The 22,645-nt window shown below is 30.0% G+C and overlaps 1 protein-coding gene across 1 annotated transcript in view; it reads right to left on the bottom strand.

Annotated features, from left to right (window-relative positions):
- Positions 1-20,836, bottom strand: part of LOC111000339 (transcription factor hamlet-like) — an 85,662-nt gene extending 64,826 nt beyond the window's left edge. Inside the window, exon 1 of the mRNA XM_022269736.2 lies at positions 20,595-20,836. The gene's annotated coding sequence lies outside the window, so the exon portion shown is untranslated. The remainder of the gene's footprint in view (positions 1-20,594) is intronic.
- Between the last annotated feature and the right edge of the window lie 1,809 nt (positions 20,837-22,645).

The following is a 22,645-nucleotide window of genomic DNA, read 5'->3' as shown; positions in this document are numbered from 1 at the left end:
TCTTTAGTAAGTATATTATTTTGGCTAAAGGTCATCTGTAGCCAGATGTTCATTGTAATATCAAAAAACAAAGAGCGGTCATCGCTGCGCACGCGTAGATTTTATCTTGGCCGCTAGAGGGCGTTACGAAAACCACTTACCTATCGGATGCCATCGCCGAACTATGTTATCTTGGCTATTAATTTAAATGCGGTTCACATTAAGAGCCTATATTCATATTTGGCCTTTATATATAAAACTAATGTATCTTACGAAATTCGTGGTATGCTAATAACTTTAAATAATTGTGCTGAAATTATAATTTCAAAACTTCCCAATTTTGAAACAAATGAACACTGTCGTTCAACGTTCTCAACTTGAAATTGTGACTATAGAACACTTGTTAACACGCGTCTTTTAATTCAGATAGTACTATAAAAACAATATGAAATATACTGTTAGTGTGCTTAAAGTCTATAGCTATCGAACTAAATATACATATGTAGGCAAAATTAACGCTAATACACCCGAACGAAACTGAAAACAAACAAGTACGTAAATACTGATAGATATTGTTGACTATTCACGATTCACAAAATAATGATAACATTTGAATAATGAAATGAACTAAATCTATTTAACAAATAGATCATATTTCTATCCAGCTATGGAATCTATGAATGAATAATTTCTGATGACACCAATAGCCTATAAATCAAGTTCTAAAGTCTACCTCTTAACCTTAATGTTAGTTGTCATTTATTTTCTTGTCTCTATTCCTCTTAGACTATTCAAATAGAGCCATAAATAGCTTCAAATCAAAGAGATCGTAAATTATTAGCATTAGCGGTATTTAGCATGCTATATACTAAATACGTCATAGTGATTGACATAGTATGAGAAATTTTATGGGTAATATTACTGAGCTAAAATTAGCTTTATTTATGAAGTTATACTAACTTCTTCAATACTTCATAATATTTAAGGAGTATTTATTCGTGTTTGATAGACATTTTATTAACAGACCAAAATAAGAGCATGCTGACACTGGGGGAAGATACGTACAGAATAAAATTTTTGCATACTCACAACTGATGTATAAATATATATTTATGTATAGAAATTATTTTTTTTGTGTATTGAAATTCTTTGCAAATTAAAGCGTAACATTTTACGCGACTTTGTATGGATTTAAATGACACATATTTTCCTCAATGTTAATACCGTATTTAAGAAACATATATTATAGTTACACATTATTATATGACATTAAAAAACATTGATTGCGTAATCTGAACCAATAAAACATGAATAATTACTACAAATGCAAAAACAGATCAAATACTAGATTGTAAATATCAGATGCTATCTGTATTATCTATTTGTTGTGCATTCTAGACCTGTACAAACATTGTATGGGCCGCATTCCTTCAAACTTCTCGCTACAGCTCATCAATTTAGTGTATCTTTGACAAATCGGCAAGAATCAGACATGGGATGTTTCCATTTGTTACAGTAGTTTTGAAACTTAACTCTTAATAGTACAAATGATAAACATAGATTAGTTAAATGTTTTTTTTATATAAACATAATTTTTAATATGTTAGTTACTAACATATTAAAAATACTAACAGTTAGTATATAATTTTTGAGCTTTTGCAATATTTAATAAATGCGCATTTCTTACTTTGCATTATGTACGATTTAATATTACTACTAATTCCTTTACGTCAATCTAGAAGTTGAATTTACAGAAAGCAAAAGTACGCTAACATTGAATTAAGAGAAGAACACAAAATTATTACCTTCGTATATGTCTAACAAAAACATTAATCAAAGTATGTTCTCGGAAATTAAAAATGATTTCTCAATGCACCTATGAGTAATACACAAAATTGATAAAAAATACTTAACTGTATTCTCTGCCAGACGTAAAAAAAATGACAATTGAAACTGTCACATCCATACGATGTTGGTGGATGATAAATAGATGATGCAAATCAGTGCACTTTATTAATATATTTTATTGTCATTAAAGAAATCAGTTTTACAAAGGTCAGTGAAACTTTGACAATAACATATTGGGATTTCATACTTTATTTGCACGAAAAGAAAAATAATATGTTTTTTTATATATTAGTATAATATATTTTCATAAAACAATTTAACATTTTAATATTGCTCTCCGGGGTAAATGCGGTAAAAGTGACATCCCTACGATATGTTTAACAATATTTGGTAGATGGTAATTTCATAAATTACCATAATAAAAAAACTACAACAGTCGAAAATTCTCTGTCAATTTTTGAGAAACATACAATAGAATTTGAATAAATTTGAAAATAGAACAATAACACACTTTCAAGAAATAGAGTACTATATAAATCGCTAATACCTATATAATTCTCGTGTTTGAGCGCCAGTATTGTTGTTACGAGTTGGTTACGACAGTCATTGTATGTTAAGCGGACACTTCATCTTTCACGCCAAGCTTTAGCGGATTTATTGTCGGGCGCGCCCCTCTTGTGACACGACCACGATAAAGGCTATCTAGCCATAAAATAGTAAAGGAATGGTTAAGCTTAATATCATTTGCCTTGTTTTTATTATGTAACGTATACATACGAGATTATATGGATGACACTTTATTTTCTATACCTCTATTTATGTATAGTAGTTGTTATACACTTACAACTCTAATGAAATGTATTTTAATTGTAATCTAATTGTTTTTAAAAATGATCGTAGCAAACAAACAATATATTATTTAAATTAATATTTTATTATCGTTTTGGTGTACATATTTTTTTTTTAAATTATCCTTGTGTTATATAACAGTAGTACTAACTGTCATGTATTCTAATATATGTTTACATTTCTTATTGAAGTAGCGATGAATTGTGTGGAAGTCTTTAGATACTAACGTTAAAAAAACACTGTGTATGCAATGACACTTCAAAAGCGTACGAATTCAATAAACGCCGGCAACGCACTGGTGAGTCTTCTGGCTGTGTTAGTGTCCATGCCCGTTTGCTTTCTGTTACATAGAAAATGGTTTTAATTCTTCATGAAAATTTGAATGTAATTAATATGAATATGAATTAGTTCTTGCACTATTACGAAAGCTAACAGGAGTTTTAATCAGTACGTCGTATGTTTAAAAATAAATCAGTGGCGATACAACCAATTTAGGTGGATTTCTGAATCTATTTCATGATCATTTTTTAAATCTAATAGGCAAGTAGGTGAGCAGCCTCCAGTGCCTGACACACGTCGTCGACTTTTTGGGTCTAAGACATGTCGGTTTCCTCAAGATGTTTTCCTTCACCGTTCGAGCAAATGTTAAATGCGCACATAATAAGAAAGTCCATTGGTTCACAGCCTGGGATCGAACCTACGACCTCGGGTATAAGAGTCGCACGCTGAAGCCACAAGGCCAACACTGCTCTGAACACACGTCGAAGTCTAGTTTGTAAAATTCTTACAAACACACCCTTTACCGTGATGGGGCTATCTTCAGCTGATTGAATTAAAGCCAGCGTCATTGTCGAGATAGTCGTTGTGAGGTTACGATAACAACTAACGGAGTATGCCTTGACAATAAAACGGGAATTTACATTTTATCACATTGCAGATAATATAGATAAGAAAATGTTAACTTTCTCACCTTTGATATAAGCGATACCAGAAATATCATTTGACGCAAAAATTTTAATTCACAGTTTTGACCTGTTCCTTCAAAAAAATTCTAAACAAACATGTAAGTCAAAATTTTATTAGTTTTTAAAGTAACTTTCAAACAGTCATGTGGAACATGGTTTATTGGCTCCTTAAAAACGTTGTGTAAAAGAAAACACTTGGCGATTAATTTGTGGCGGAGAGTTTATTGCCAGTTCTTCTCTTCCGTTCTACGCCCCTAATTTATAATGATAAATATAAAAATAGTAGCGTTCAATGTATATTTCTTTTTTGACGTTCATAAGTATAAATTGTGTTACCTACATTAATAAATGATTTTTAATTTGATTTGAAAGAAAATACTTTCCGGTGCCGGTTTCCTACTGTGCATACCTGTTACATGTTTACACATTTATTAGCATACCTCTTATATAATTAAAATCAGAAAAGACATGTTAAGACTTTTATATGTTTAGGAGTTTTAAATACACACATACAGAAAGAATATAGCACAAGGTGATTTTAAGTATTTCCTTATTTTTTGTAAGCACTAGAAACTCGAACACCTCAACAAAGGTGTAATAAGTTTTAACCCAATCTAGTTAACAATGGACGATAAACTATAATTTAATAAATTCACTAGATGCTTTCATCAGTTTTTAACAATGCTCCCGCGCAGCTCACCTCTGACCTGACACGTGCGGTTTTGATTGGTTGAACGATCGTTAGGTAATACTCGATTCTGAATCATTCGTGTACAAAAAAGTTCTACGTCCAGTTATGGTTTCAACTAATAATGTTGCTTGTTAATGATGACTATAGTCTTGTTTAATTCGATTTTGATTTTAATATTTCATAAGACCCCGTTGTCGTTGTTGTCGGATGTTTGATGTGTGTGTGTGTGTGAGATGATACAACGTAATACGCGCTAAAATGCTTAGTGTCAATGTTTGAAGTTTATAAGTATGATCGATATGATCGATCGTCAAATGTTTTTTTTGTATTTTACGGCAGTCTGATTCGTGTATTTTTGATAGGATAAGGGGCGCCCAAAAAAAGGCGGTAATTGCAGCCTATGGACAACCGTTTCAGGTAAGCAATCCTTGAGGAACAAGTACCGTCAATTCACACAATTGGAGGTTGATACGCCCAGAGAAGAATCCACCAAGAGTTTGCTAGTTCACAAAACAAAATGTCTCATAAATCCGTCCGTTACTTTTTAGCAACATCTTTTAAGATAAAATTATTTGTATGGTATATTTTCCGCTTCTACAGAAGAAACATTAACGTAAACTGAACTATCGATCGTATAATGAGGCTACGCATTCTAAAACGTATGCAAAACAAATCAAAGATTGATCGATATTAGCCAACATTATCTCAATGTGCCTCGAGATTTGAGACGTTTAATCAATTTTCATTGCGTGTTTTCATTGCATAGAATGCAAGTAATGCACAACACATATTAAATAAACACTCAATGAATTTAAAAAAGCTTCCTTGATTTATCTATCCTGTATCTTAAATAATACACAAATAATGGCGGCTGTTGATGCGCAATTTATTATTTTTTATTTAGACAGCCAAATTTTATAAAAATTACAAAATGAAATATATAATAATTAACAAAGAATTACCATTAAACCTTGTATAATATAATATTGTATAATATATAATTGTATAATATAAGCGTTTGTGAGTGTTCTGTTAACAATAAGTACTAAGCCCTGTGATCAAGATTTTACTCAATTCAACGGAAAAAGTTACACAATTGTTACTTGTAACGATATTTATTAAAACACTCATTGTACTTAGTAATATTTGTATTATTGTATATATATACAAGTGTCAGTATGCATTACCCTCAACAAAATTAATAAAATAATTATAATAATTAATATAAAGAAGGCATAGTTTATTTAAATTAAATAAGCAATGATTGTATAATTTAGATTAAATAAATAAAGTACTTTTTTACATTACCAGGTAGTTTGTCCAGAGGTTGTACGTGAATGTTTTTTTATATAGAACCAGAAGAATATTTTATATGATAAGTGATACCGCCATGTACACTCTTAATACCACAGGGCTTGCGAGTGCATAGCCGGCCTTTTAAGTCTTAGTACGTTCTTTTTTTAACCCATTCTTCTAAGGGTCCTTCCCTTAGAAGGAATTGGTTAGGAAATACAATAACTAAAGGCAATTTATAAAGTGCCTGGCGCCTTTGTTGCCTAGAACATCCCCCCAATATACACCCAGCTATATGTCATGTATAATAGGAAATGCGCTCACGTGCGGCCTTCGACCGACAAGCATTGTTCCGTGACATTTTAGCCTTGCTAATGACAAGCAATTTCGATTTTGAAACTGAGCACATTAGATGAATTTATATTGTGTTTTAATTTGATCTAAATAGCTCGGATGTTGAATAGAGAATTCCTGAGATAAACGCGATTGCGTATGCAATTAATTTTATGTTTTGATTGGTGCATGTTCTAACAACAATAAAAAGAAACAGATAAATGAAATCCATCATTAACACTACTGTATTAAAAATGAAAGTATCCAGGATCTTTATGTGAATACAAAAAATGGTTGTCTGTAAAGTCATAAGAAAATACTGGTGGAATGATTGCATTTTTCACAAGAAAATTTTAATTTTATTTGTTTGATAGATATATTGTATGGATATATATAGAGATGGAATAAATGGAAATCACATTGAATTGATCAAGTTACATGATTATTTTACGTTTACATTATTTATATTACGTATAAATAGAATTACATATGTAAATTTTTTAACGAACGAACGCTGCCGTTATAAGCCTACAAATTGCGTCTAAATCGTTATTATATTCCTTTGAAATTAAAGAAAAATAACTTAATAATACTTGTATTTTGAAAGATGGTGTAGATAGAATTAACTTATAACAAAAATATAGTTTATTCATCTAGCTAAAGTATTGTTTTACAGTAGGCAAAAAAATACCAACAAATGACCCATTCTTTGACGATAAAATATTAAGAAATCAAGGTCACGTCAAGTTTGAATGTGGTTGGATTACAAACACTGACACAAGAATCTTACATATAGATATTAAACTGCCTAAATCAGGCACAACGTTTTGTCGATTTGAGTGTATTACAAACTGGGCGTCTTTATTACACACGCATTAACTCAAGGTCGTGCATCTATGACAGGGCACAGATACAACCGCCTTCGAAGGTAACGGTAACATCTCTGATATTAATGCCTTTATCTCGTCATCGCGGGCTAAGTGTCAGGCTGGCTGTCAAACGGCATGTCACAAAACGTGGTATGACATTGACAGCAACAGAATGTCAACATTGTCGTGTATTGATGAAACTATTTTTGTTCATAGGATTTCTATACATGTATATATATATATATATATATATATATATATATATATATATATATGTATATATAAAATAATACAAAATTTGTACCGAATTGATTGCTCTTTAGGCTTTCGAAGTCAGTTAACAAATCTGGGCATAAATTTTTTTTTCGCGCGTTAAATCTTCAATATTTATAAGCAATTAGCAGATTAATTCCAGTTCAATTAACGCAGATCTAATTAACTATAAAAAGCATTCAATCAGAGCCATTAAGTCAGAGGAAGTCTCTAATGCGCTTTCGGTAGCCGACTTGAAGATGGTGTTAAGAAATAATTACCAACCGACACGCCCCTTTTGATTGCTTTCTGTGAGTGCTCATAAATCTACATTGATTTGCTGCGTAATTTCAAAACTTGCTCAAGTTCAAAGTAGTGATTGTTAGCATTCAGAATTCGAATTTGAATTGTAGTTATCGATAACGTTCGAAATTTAAATTGCGTTTAGTTTGTTAGTTAGTATGGAATGTTTACTAATTATTATTACAAGTTTCGAATTGTAATTATTTCCATAAAATATGAAGAAAAAAAACCCGTATGATAAAAATCTTCACCTTAAAAGCCTTGTAGAGTAACTGTCTTTTTAAAGTTGACACAAATAATAATTTAAATAAACCGTATTCATTAATTTATTAGACTTCTAATTGGATCGATATATTGTTCTTTGCGCATCGCGACGATAAAAATAACGGTACGAATCGACTATATTGTGACTAAGTGCTCTAAATGTCTATCGGTTTACATCCTCAATTCGTTAAGACAGGACGTGGAGTAGAATGTTGGATACAAATCAACGATCGCCGGAAACGAAGTCGAGAACATCGTGTGAATCGCATTTATCGGATTTCCTCCGTATAACGAAATCCTGTGATTGGAAATTCGAATATCAAAGGAAATATAAAGTTTTGGATTCCTAAGACTTAATGTTCGAAATTTGAAAATTGAAAATTTTACGAAAGATCAAAAGGTTCTAAATTTAAAATACGGTTATTTCTGCTGGATTTCTAACGCCATCGTGTTCGATATTTGAAAATTGAAAGGTCATGGATTGTTTTAAATGCTCTAAATTTATGAGCTAATATCGAAAAAAATCACGACTGGAAATACGAAAGGTATAGTTATATTTGTTGTTACATATGAATTAAATTTCTAATACTGACGTTTAATTTTTAATTTTATTAAATTTGTGTATCATCGTTAAAATCAGGTCTTTTAAATATATCTCATCTTCAACGGTTGGTTGGTTTATCTTTTAGTAGCGTTTAGCCGGCTCGGTTACCACGTTATCTTAACTGGCATCGTGTGGGAACTCTTCACACGGACAGAGGATCCGAATGTCAGTTGTGTAATATGACATTTGGCCAATTTGCGTTGTACGTGTGTTCTTGACGAATATTCGCTCTTTTTAAGGTCCGTTCCCTGCATTGTTCTATTGCTCTTGTTCAATCTGCATAATACGAATCTTTTGTTATACGCAAGTATTTTGAAATTGCTCCATTGCTGCGTCTGTGTTTATACTAGTATTGTAAATGGTTTGTATAAATCCCTCATCAGTACTCCCTCAGGGGTACAGGCTGCACCAGTATTCTAGTTAAGCTTGAAAAAGCTTTTAAATTTTTAATACCTACTGACTAGTTTGACCAGACTTAATCAAGTAGAACTTCAAGAACTTTTACAGAAAAATATAAGGTATTTTTAGCGTATTATTCTCATAGTGAAAACATTTCTTAATTTAACATTGAGTAATGAAAGGCGCGGTGCTCAGTGACTAAGTTGAAGAATTTATCGTGAGAAGTACGATTTTATCACCTAGACGTGTCTCCGACATATGTAAGAAATTAGGTTGTGAGCGTGTTAACTACTCAACATTTAAATTCTTACTTCCTAAATTATGTCGTAAATATGAGTGAGTCATCCTCTTCTGTGTGAATTTGAACTGTGTGGCCTTCATAGTGATAAATATAAAAAAAAAATACTACAGACTATTGCAGTTTCAGAATTAAAAACAAAAATATATTTCATAATTAAATTGAATTAGATATTTCAATAATATAATTATTAATAATGCTATCATTGATAATAATTTTTATTAAAAACAATTTTATGTTCAAAATTCAATCAATCGTCGTATTTTAAAAGTAGAATTTCCTTAACATTTTTCAAATTTCGAACAGTTTCACTTTAAGAAACTTCAACCTCTTTTGGAAACGTCAAAGTGTAGCTTAATTATTACGCCTACAACACAGGTAAAACATTGTGAGAAAATTAGGCCCTAAATTAAACTCGTCTATCGCGTAAATAACAAGGCACAGGTTGGGCACCCATCTTTGCAATGCTTTCCCTCCCCCGCTTTTAAATGCCTTTTTCATTAAAACCGAAATATACTTGAAGACTACTGATTTACCAACACAGAACGAGCAGGTAAAGTCCCACTAGACATCGTCCAAAGACATCTGAAATGACGTGGGGACTGACGGATGTGCTAGTCCTTTAAAAAACAATAAAAGTGAAAACCTAAATCAAATTTCACTCTAATGATACTCTAACCATCTTTAATAACATCCAATTTATTTGTAAACAAAATCTCGTTTAAATTACACTTATTTGTCAGCCTATGTCAAGTGCTATTCATATATGTGGGAAACGTTATGAAATTGATCATATTTCTTTTAAAATACGCTATTGCAAGATTCACCTAGTTTTCGTCTATTCATTGTGTGCCGTGGGAGAGTTTGTGTTATTGCTATTGTTTGGGGTCTGATACACGCATTCCTGGGACATTGGACCTCGTATTACGCTTATCATTTGCATATGTTTAACTTGCGTTTTCATTTAACGTAATGAGCGTATAACTCTCAAACGCTGAACTAATTTTTTTTACAAAATTTTTATTTTTATTACTGAAGTTATACTTATTTTGACGCGATGGAGAAAAATGATGAGAGTGAATTATTACGATGCACGCGCACACCAACACCTAAATTCGACATCGTAAAGTTAGGTCTAGGTGGCATGAAATCGATAACTATGTTCAAGTTCTGTATTCTAGTATTTTTATATTTAGAACATGTGTTTCGTAACAGTACAACTAAACAGTATGAATAAATAAATAATATTTTGTTTAATCATTACTGCATTTTAGTAATTTTTCGTACGTCAACAGAAAATATGTAAATTAGAATCAATTTATGTTTATAAATTTACATGTACTAATTCGCAAGTCAAGGGCAACTAGAGCGGGCAAATAGAACTGGCAAGAATTACTCCTTTCTTAATTGTGTGAACTACTTATATTATGAAAAGTGGATGGTGAATACAGGTCATAGGTATCTAATTTTATAAGCGTTAAAATATATGGATTTGATGGAAAATCTAATTATCTTTGTTTACAAATAATATTTTATATTTATTATATTCACGGTCGTAAGAATTATGTGCTTGATTGAAAAGCTTTTGAAGTGTTTTTAAAAACAGGATTAAATCAGATAAATAACTTTTAACTCATTTTAATAAATGCAAATATGATTTATATTAAGTGAACGAAGCGAAGAAAGAAGAAAAACGTTTTTGTTTATATTAAGTATTCCAAATGTCTAGTATAATTGTTTCTTGATTAAATACAATAAAAATTAGTTGTAGGAGTACAAAATAAATAAATAATTAAAGCTTTTCCAGACTTAAACTCTGCAGCCGCTGAATTTCGTTCAAGAACTACAGTGCCAATTTTTTATTTATCTCGTGGACACGTTCGTTAATACGTAATGCATCTGTCAATAATATTTAAATGACAATTTAATACGTAACTTAAAAAACATTAATCTTGATGATTATGTTAATTTTCGTGAACATTTGCATAAAAGACCCGCTCTATACTTGTAATTATGGTACATGGATTTCAATACATTAAGAGTTATTGCAAGGTTAAATTGAATATTTAAACTAGATCGATCATAGTTACGCCATAATTATATTTAAGGAATTTATAATTTCCATATCAGTTGAAAATACTTGTTATATGAATATTTGTAACTTAGTTGCAGATTATAAGGTTATCAGGTTTAATACAGAGATTTTATATTTATTGAATTTTAAAATCAAATTTTTGATTCCGTACAATTCTGAAATTTCTCCACCATTAAAGGAACAAATTTAAGCATTTGAGGTCAATAAAATGCTTTTTTTATTTTTCCTACAAAAAGGTAAATCTAAATATTTACTTACTTAAGTGGCCTATACCGAAAATAACAAATATTTCAATATAGAATTAAAGTAAAACTTCTTATAGAATATATGGAATTAACTTTAATGACTTTAATTTAAATTTTTAGCTGGCATACACTACCTACAAACTCCATATTTAGTAAGCCTTTAAAAAAATAAATGTTAGCTTTACTTGTGCATTTTTTTACTGTTTATTATGAAAAGGGACGTAATTATCAGTCACCGTAAAACCTAAAAGTGGAGCATCGAACTTAATAAAATGGATACATTCACTAATAAATACATTGTTTTTGGCTTAGATGTTCAGAGTTGTATTGAAAATGAAAAATGTGCCCGGCGAATAAGGTATGTAATCTCTAACATGGAAAATAAAAAATGTTTTAAAAAGTCGTAAAATATATGTTATGTGTAATGTCACAAAATTCGATTTCTAATTTACCAAATAAATATATAAAAAAAGACATTTATTTAAGTAAATAGTTATAAAATAATAGTTATAAAATTATATTAAATATTATTAAATTTATTAACTTAATTAAATTTATAGATTAAATTACAAGAAACGTACGCTTATTAAATCACACTTAGCTCTTTAAAAAAAAACATACTCATAAATACCAGCTCATTTATCATTTAACATATTAACGAATAAACTTGCACAGTATACTAAACCGATTGCTATAAAATTCATTATCTTTGACCGCGATTTACTAAAAATGGAATTGCTTTAATATTTGTCTGTATTAAAATATACTGTCAGCATTCCAGCCAATTAAAACGTAGCACCAATAACTTGAAGGTTGATTTATAATTCTCAGATTCCTTAATGAGTGAACGATAAGAGCTAAATGTATAGAAAGGTCATGTAATTAAAATTATAGCATACAAGCTTTCTTTTTAACATATAAAAAGCTTTAAAGACGGTAAAGCCATCTTCATTATATAAATCGCTTTTTATCGCTCCCAAATACTATCTTTAGGAGTTTAATTTCATTAGAATTCATTCTGGAACTATTTAAAAAGTATCCATTTTGGAACAATAATAATTACCAATCTTTCCTAAGAAGGGGTTAATGTAGCCGGGTCCCGGTTCCAATCTTCAGTTCTGGTTCGCATTGGTATTTAAGAAAAAAGCAACTTAATATCATTCAACTTCATTTGCTTTTGTATAACCTAATTCGATTTTTAAAAGACCGATACTGCATTTGCCAGTTTTCTGACAGTTTGGGTGTCTATGGTGTCATTTAGTATGAGATAAGACTCCTTCACATTTACTATAAAAAAGCGAGAGTGAGATGAGGAAAGAAACAAACCTTAAATTAGTACTAAAAGTCGCCATTTAATGTCGGTTAAAATTAGGAATCTTATGCTTAATACAATATAGTGTATATAATATAAATATTAATGGTGTAGTGACATTCACTCATACATTAATATTGTACTTGTGTACAGTAGTCATAACCGTTTGCTTTGTTTGTAATATTTTTCATGTTTATTACTCTAAATCCAACCAGTGTACTTAGCGCTCATAATAAATTAAATATATTTCTATTCTGATTTTTTAATAACAGTAAGGAAAAGTACAGTAATCACAACATTCGTTTCATCCGTACTACAAAGTTCTTACAATGCTTTTATCACTATGTAAATATGAACAATATGCCTTGCATATATTTAACTATAATCTCCTTTTATTGAATTATCCATGACCTTTAAGGTTGATTGGTTACGTGGACAACTATTAACTCAACGCTTGTGCGTTATAACCCCGGTGTGTTAAAACCCATCCTGGGTTACCTTGTATACCTTGTCGATAAAAATAACGAACACTTTCTATTTCTTCATGAGATAACTCTCAAGAATGAAATGTTATAGAACATAATTCGTTTAAAACATTGTTTTCTGTATTCACTACTTATTCTTATATATATACTGTGTCCAGTTTGTGTTTCCATCACACCAACTTCTTCTATTTAAGATTATGTATACAATAAAAAAATGTATTTATTATTTAACAGTAATAAAATTTTTATGTGAGATGAACCTTAAAATAATAAGTATTGTTTAGTATATTTTATAGGTCAATTAAATATTTAAGAACATAGTTTATTTTCATTACTTAAAAAATACTTTCAAATTTAAAAAGCCTATGATAAAATCTTCTATATGTAACGGCAATTATTCGGATTGCGGTGAGGTAATTCCAATTTTTCGCAATTTCACACGCCGATTGGATTTTTTTTTGGTTTTATTGTTACAAATCACGATACCTATAGCGAAACGATTTCGTTTCAATGAAATCGAGAGTGATGTCGTATTCAATCAACTTTTTGCAAGTTTTATTGACTTTCATAACGTTATAATTTTAGAGTTTTTTCATGTATGACATTCGTAAGATTGACATAAATACTTATGTTATCAATGACGAATAAAATAAGTAACCGAAATAATATATATTTGACTTTGTTTTTTCTGAGGCTGAATAAGATAGCACAGCACAAAAGAAAAACTAAAATAATACACTAATGAAAACCTTTCATTTTTCGTATGCGTTTTTTAAACCTACAAAATACCCATGTAAATTTATTTTTCTACGAATGATATTCTCTAAAATATTTCCGAGTCTTTACTTTTCAAATAAAATGTTTATATTTGTTTAGACACAAATATACAATATTTACAATTTTTAAACCCACATAGATAACCAAAAATAATAAAAATGGATAAATAGAAAAATACAACAAATTTAAAAGTTTGGTCCCTGTGGCAATTTAGATTTAATGCTTTTCCTCGTCGTATTAGCACCAGCCCTTGGAATCACCGGTCAACTAACACATTCTAAAATATTTGTTACTATATAGGGTATATTAATATTAAATTTTTAATACTGTTAAATAAAAAATACATAAGAATAAGTAGTGAATACAGAAAACAATGTTTTAAACGAATTATGTTCTATAACATTTCATTCTTGAGAGTTATTTCATAAAGAAATAGAAGTGTTCGTTATTTTTATCAACAAGGTTGGTAAATACCCAGGATGGGTTTTAACACACCGGGATTATAACGCACAAGCATTGAGTAAATAGTTGCCCACGTTACCAATCAACCTTAAAGGTCATAGGGATAATTTAATAAAATAAGATTATAGTTAAATCTATGCAAGATATATTGTTCATATTTATATAGTGATAAAACCATTAATTTGTTTTTCTTATATACATTATTTAGCATATATAACCAATTGTTAAAAGTTTGGTTTTATATTTTATATTTTTATTTTTTGTAGTCCTACAGCTAACACAAAATACATATAATATAAAACAAATACACCGAGAACATAGCCACAGATGGAATACATGATATGTTATAACTAAAAAGATTTACAAAAAGGAACAAACAAACAAGGTATTCAATACAATTAACTAACTAACTGATTAAATTTAATTAATTAAGCCAATAACAGTTAAAATACGGTATTGCTACCCATAACTCCTTAATAAGCTTATAAGCCGATACAAAGTTTTTTGCGCATCGCAAGTGCGTGCAACATTTAATGTCTACATTCATGTATGTGAACAAGAATTAACAATTGGATTCCCATGCAATTGCAATTATGCAACGAAGACGTACGCATTGATAACGAGGTTTTTTGTAAATAAAACTCGTGAGACCTATAGCTCAATTAGATTTATGGGTTAGTAAATCTGTAGTAATTTAGTTCAATGTCCTTTTTTACGTGGTTTCATGATTGTGGCTGGATTCCAGATTTTCTGACACTCTGAGAACTAAGTACCGCTAAAACACCTCTGGACCAACGAATGTTTTAAAACATTGCATGGACATCCAGACCCTATCCTTATAAAAAAATCTGGTGTATCTGATACAATACTTCAGCAAACAAAATAAAAGAAACATAAATAAAATGCGTCCGTACAAAGTACACATGTCAAAAGTATGTAAATTAATTACTTAGGTACAAACCCCATAGATGATCATGTAAATAAATAATCTGCGTTTACGTTTCTGCGTTTTATAAGACGTTGTGCTGAAAATTACCATCTTAAGTTCTAATATGTAACTACTGAACGAATACATCAACCAATAGCGTTTAGGTTTTCTCGATCTCCCTTACTCTCTCTCTCTCTCAATCTTTCTATCTATAGCGCAATGCGTGATGCGACGTTCGCTCTATGTCACTCTCTCTCTCAATCGGTCTCCATCGCTCTCTCCCTTTTCTTCGACAAAAACGCTGCACATCTTCGTGACGCTAATATTATTATTATTGCGTTTCGTCCGTAAAAAATGGACCCTCATGCAAGAAGTTTCAGTAAATAATAATAAATTTCAGTTAAATAATAATAATAAAGAGAAAGAAGCAAAGCTTATTAAATATGTATCAATAAAAATTTGTACTAAAAATAATCTTGCCGTGGCCTTTATTTTTATTGTTCGGTTTATGTCGCCCATCAAATATAAATTGTTACATGTACGATGTTGACCTCAGACATTCGACTGCACATTATGAAAATGAATCTAAAAATTATGCGTCTCGGTCTATATCGTTGTCTATGCATTTTTTTACAATCTGAGTGATGTACTTGAGTGCAGACTATTTCAAATTTCCTTGAATTTTTATCAGAAACTTATCCTAGGCATCCAGAGCGCGCAGAGGAGAATCGCCTGAGTTGCGTTATATTAATGAACATTTAGGCTGAAATTCGTGTGCATTCAAAGTTGTAAATGTCGCAAATTCATCCCCAGTGAATACAAATATGATGCAGTCATCGTGATTCATGTGTCTGCTGCAGTAATGAATAAATTGTCACATCGCATAGAAACGTAGTTTGTTCGTTCAGTAAATTTTCGTGTAAAAAATATTTTGCGCATCGGACGTAAAGATAACTTTTTACAAAACATCGGCTCACATTTGTCATTGGAAAGTACATAATAATGAATAAAGATACAGGTTTTCGATTATATTTAAGTAAATATTTTTTTAATGTTTAAATTATGTTCCATTTATATCTTAAAATTATAAACGGGTTGTCGATGCATTCACGAATATTATTATTAACCCTTTATTAATGGCAATCAATATATATAAGCATTGGTTTTAGTTACATAACCTAAATATCTCACGAATATACAATGATTTAAAAAGCCACGTGCCGGCAACGCACTTGCGAGCCCTCTGGCAATATAAGTGTCCATGGGCGGTATCACTTAACATCAAGTCAATCTCCAGCCCGTTTACCTTCTATTATATAAAAGAAGCTTTAATGTATTAATTTAAACATGGTTTAAAAAAGATCGCTTCCTGCTATTTGTACACTCGTGAATTCTTTATTATAATAATTCAGTATTAAGAAATAAAGTACTCCGATACTTTGAAACATTAACGGAAACCTAAGATATCGTTAATTCTCTACACAAAAGCTTTACGTTAGTAAATGGCTAATACCATCCGAAAGTCCTGATAAAATCGTCGCATTGTGTCGCATACTAGGCCTATATAATTCGCTAATTTGCTGTATTTAAAGCGGTCGTATCACAGATCATCTGATATTTTCTGAATGATGGTACTTTCTCTTCATTTACGTTCGAGATTTAAATTAAAACTACAATCACTATTGTGGGTAAGGCTCTAGTAATTGCTAAGCACAGATAATGCCCGACTTCTATATTCAGACTGGTTGTAATTATTACGAGCCGTAGAAACAAAATAACAGTTACCAGGTATTAATAATCCACCCGCTATTAATTTACATGCCAATAACAGCGTCCAAAATTTTTATAAAGTTTAATTTATTTTAAGAAATCAAATTGTACATAGGCTGAATATTAAAGTATGTATTAAATTAAAATATAAAATTCTGTAATACATTTAATATAACAAAAAGCTAGAGCTTATATATAAATAGATCATCTGAACGTCAAAATTCAATAAATTTTGGGCCTATGGCAGTAAGAATTTATGCTAAGTTACGTTGCACGCTTAGCCGTTGTCACATAAAGCTTCATCACTTAAATGTTATCAAATATACAACTATTTGTTTTGATGAAAAATATCTACGTTGTTATTATTATTATTTTTTTATAGAACAGGCAGGAGGCTCACCTGATGTTTAATGATACCGCCGCCGGACACTCGATGCCAGAGGGCTCGCGAGTGCCTTGTCGGCCCTTTAAGAATTTGTTCCTTTTCTTGAAGGACCCAAAGAGAAAGTCAAATTGGTTTAATAACATTTTTTTAAATTTATTTTATTTATTTATTTTATAGAACAGGGGGCAAACGGGCAGGAGGCTCATCTGATGTTAAGTGATACCGCCGCCCATGGGCCGTTTAAAAATTAAAAACAACTTTAAAGTAAACACCAAAAAACATTTAGCTAGAATAATTATATACTCAATTATATAACCAGTTATAGCTGCTCCAATTTCCCCATCTTGTTATAAAGGAACATTACAATTAGATAAGCTGTAATGATAGAATCGATTACAATCAATTCCATTACTACTCCGTATTCAATATTCAGCTTTTACTAACAATATGCTTGCAACTTGTATGGAAGATTGATGGTATCGAGATAAACCGTCGAATGCAAATTTAATGTGATTTAAAATGGAAAAGGTACTTTTTATTGCTAACAGGTTAATATAACTGTATTAGTTGTATTTTTAAAATAATTGCTTTAACAGTAATTTATAACGTATTATTTTTTTTTTGTATCACAGTATATAGAGCTTTGGATAAAAACCAATTATAACAACAGTGTTATATGCAATTAATTTTTCATCCAAATGTTTCTAGTTACGTCCAAATTTTGTTTTGTTTTTAATCTTTGTTTTACTTTATTATTATTTATTACTCAAGGTGTCATATGGAACATGCTGTATAGGTTTCAGCTCCTAACGATTAAAAAGACTGGCGGAGAGTTTATTGCCAGTTCTTCTCTTCCGTCCTACGCCCTTGATTTGAGAACTGGCAGTAAATATAAATTTACAATTAATTTAATTTTTTTGACGTTCATAAGTGTACTTGTTTACCTATATGAATAAAGATATTTTGATAAAAAAAATGTTGTTCCTATAATCGTCATAGTATATAAACGAAAGAAACCCGAAAATAAGAAGACAAGAGCGAAGCTTAAAATTAAAGCCTTTCATATATTTTCGTTAAATATCTTATTAAGATATAGTTGTAAAAGCAATAACAGGATATATAATACGCTTTAAATGTCTTGAGATTTTTAAAAAGTGAGCTTTTAAAGAAACCACGTCAAAAAATGAAAGCTATGTAAAATTGTCGCATGCACTCACTGATGCGTATAATAAACCAGTTTATCGTACACGATCGAAATTAAATCGAGCAACAGGCAGTTATCTAACTACGCACAGTGAAAGCGAAATGTCTAATTATTTTTATTTTTTTTAATCACAGTGATGACACAGCGGTATTTCGATTATACTGTATTATTTACGGTACAAATTTATATAATATAGTCCAAATAATGGCGTGAGATGGACATTTATTATATTTTTTTACATAAAACCATTACAAGATAAAGTAAAAATAATATTGATAGTATTTTAATTAATTTGTAAATATTGGGTATGCTTATATATTATTAATTATTTAATAAAAACATATTGCGACTTTTAGTATAGACACGACGAGCACCACAATTTAAAAGCTTATAAAAGCTCAACCGTATTTAAAAAGCTTTGGAATTCTTAACTGTCTGATAGAAAACATTGTTTTATTGCCTTTGTAAAGTGATCGAATTTAAATTGCTCTCTATTGATATCTGATAGCATGATATTTTGTTATATCACTTCACTTTCTATTACATACCGTAGTTAAACAGTATATTAATTTTATTTTACACAGATGATAAAATATCGGAACTAATTTTCTGTTTGCGTAAATAAATTGTACAGTTATGTTTGTGAGGTGCAAATTAAGATTTTATTAATAAGTTTTTATATCATAAATGTTTTGTTTATTAATTTATTTCCATTTTGAAAATAGAAGATATTCTTAAAAAATATTTTATAACTTAATATTCCGAAACATTTGGTGTTCAATATATGTATGGAATTTAAATTTATCACAAACATTGATGAAAATATTGATCTGTTTTACAACAGTCTACCAACACGTAACTTTGTTTTGCAGGCTCTTAAATCTTAATGTGGTTTAAGTTTTAATTTTGTTTGTTTATTTCTGTTATTTTTATATTTTAGTTTTAGTTATTATTTATATTATTAGTTATTATTATTCATTTGTTTTTGTTTTATTTTTTTATTTAAGTTTATTTTGTGGTCGTTTCTTTAGTTTCTTTCTTTGATATATTGCTTAAGTTCTAATCTAATTGATGTGTTGATGTGTTGGTGTGTGTAAAATTTGTGATGTCTCATTATCTTGTATTTTTCAGGCATAAAAATTGTTTTAGAATGTTATATAAATAATAAATAAAATATTTGAGAATTTATTTTTAATTTTTCCTACTTTGTAAAGGGTAACCAGTATCGTTGGATAACAATGACTAAAACTCGAGCAAAAAAGGCGTCGGCCGGCGGCAGCGCGGTCACAACTTTCTGGTTTACTAGGTCGAGTAATTTTATTTTATTTTTCTTTTTTATCGCGTTAACAGTGAAAATTACAGTGAAAACGAGTTGTAGCTTTTAACTACGTGATGTTTTATTATTGTACGCAACGAAATTAAAATATATTTTTTAAACAGTGCCGAGTGAAATGAGATTATATGTGAGTTTAATAATATATGACACATTTATTATTTTAAGTTTGTAAAATGTATAGGTAATATTGAATAGTTATACGAAAATAATTTGCTTCATATTTCAATGCTTAGTGTTACGGATAAAATCGTTTTATTATAAAAATATTGCGATTTGAATAATTTATTAATAATTTTGTAATTATTTAATAGTAATATTATTTCGATAAATGTTGTATCTAATGCGCCCATTAATAAAACTTCGTGATTTATGCGTGAGAATTTGTTGTTTGCATAAAATTATTAGTCATATAAATTTCGAGACGCATAAAATTTTAATAATATACAAACTTTTATTTATAACGTGTGTAAATGTGACTAATTTTATTTGATCAATTATGTTAATTTAACACAGTGTTTGGATGTCATTATTATTTATGAATATTGTTGTTTAGAGATGCTATAATGATCAAAGAATAAATTCTTTGCATAAGAGAGTTTCTAATTTAAAAACACAATTTTTCGCACTTAATTAAAAAAAGAAACCTACCTTTTGTAGAGAAGAGTACAAAACTCTCGAAAACGTAATCGCTCCAAATCACTTTTAAAAAGTTATTAAAATTCTTAATATTATTAATCCAAACACTTATCACATTCAATCACAAAATCCATAGGAGTCAGTAGCACTCTATATCCATTAAGAGCAGTTGACGTTAGGCGCGTGTGCAGGTCGGCATGGCGTCGCGTTATCAGCGCGAGCGGCGCGCCGCGCGACAACAACAGAACTTGAGAGCCGATCTCAATAGTAACAAGAAAAGAAAACGGTCCAGTTTCAGCAAGGCTTCCGGATGGCTCGGACGGGGCGCGGTCTATCTCTTTCACACGCGCTCTCGCTCTACGGTACTCGGCTTGAACGATAGCGCTAGTCGCGAATGCGACACCGCCCAGCGCGACAGCCTCCGAAAGCCTGCTCGCATTTTCCCGCCACTTACGTTACTTTTTTAAATTTTATATTTTAACTAATATTTTCTAAATCTATACTGAAGTACTAATTTAAACAATTAATAAGGTTTCATATAGTCATATATAATGTAAATTAAGGGCGCAGTTAGCCTTATCTATGATTACATAAGACTAGACGGAGAAACGTTCTTATCATGCGCAGAATGATAAGCGGTTCGTTTAAGTCTTTTGTATGGGTTAATAATTCAACATTGTGCAAGACCTGATATTGTGCAGATAATTTTTGTTTTTTAATTGAAACTTGTCGTGAGAGAACACGATTACGAAACGCGAGCAATAAATTTAGGTTAACTGAGTGTTTTAAGAAATTCGGTTTACGTTATTGATATTTTTTTTATATATTTATAGCGATGTCATTCAGACTTCTTTTAAGACTCGTAAATAAGTAACGGTATCGTTTTTAAAATCTACATTTAGACGATTACAACATTATCAATACTACTTAAAAGGATGCAATTTTTTTGTGTGTGTGTGAGAGGATTTCTGAGTTCCTTTTTATGACATAATATGTGGGTGGTTTATATATGAAGTTTACGTACAAAAGTATGCTTGCTAATTAATATCAAGACATATAGAAATACTTATTTAACATCAAAAATTGGTATCTCAATTGTATTTATTATGAGTGTAAATTTAAACTTTCTGTAAGGTGGCAATATTTATTCTATTGTATTCCATAATATTGTTTGACTAATTGATATACATACTTAGTCAGCTTGTAAAATAAATTAATAATAGTAATTAATTACCATACATAGCATTAAAAAGGGTCCACAAAAATCAATTAGATGTATATATCTCAAATACTTGTTCAATTAAAAATTATCGAAATGTTGAGTTTTACTCCAAAAATTTATTCAATAAATGTTATAGTCTACAAAGTGCTAAAAGTAATATAGTTATTTATTTCAACAAGTTAACAAAAATAAATATAAAAAACACATCGAAAGTATTGTAATTTGATATTCTCCGAAAACGAAACAGTTTCAAGGTGTTAAAACTGTACTTAATAGTCTAAATTGCATAAAAAGGTTCATCCGAACTCGTTATAACTCTTTCAAGAAGCTTTTACCCTAATAAGCTCGTTAGCGGCGTAAAAATTGCCTTATTTAATTCACTACATAAGCTGCCATTGGACAATCTGAATTGCGTCTGTTCCTTTAACATTTTTAGGTCATTTGAACTTTTGTTTGATGAAATTATATTATACACACTTAACAAAACGAATACATTTTGATAGCATAGATGCGCCTCAAACAATACAAATATAAGATATTTCTTCCAGGCAATCCATTTTTGTTTTGATGTAATTTTTGTATAGAAGACCTGTAATCATTGGGTGCTTTTTGAGTGAAATTTATCTTTTTACATCCCATTTAAACCGGAAATGGTAAAACCGTTAGGTTGTGTATTTTTTATATAAAACAAAGGCTCTTCAATCCACAGAGGTATGGTGATATGCGTAATAGTTTCACTAAGATTGCTCGTGGAATATTGGTTCGTGTAATGATAAGATTTTTATAACATAAGTTTGTAATATCATTTATGATTCTTAATATAACTTTGCTATTGGTACTA

Source organism: Pieris rapae, chromosome 21, assembly GCF_905147795.1.
Source record: "Pieris rapae chromosome 21, ilPieRapa1.1, whole genome shotgun sequence".
Taxonomy (NCBI): Eukaryota; Metazoa; Arthropoda; class Insecta; order Lepidoptera; family Pieridae; genus Pieris; species Pieris rapae.
Note: the sequence above shows the minus strand (reverse complement) of the source record. Positions and strands in the feature narration are given on the sequence as shown.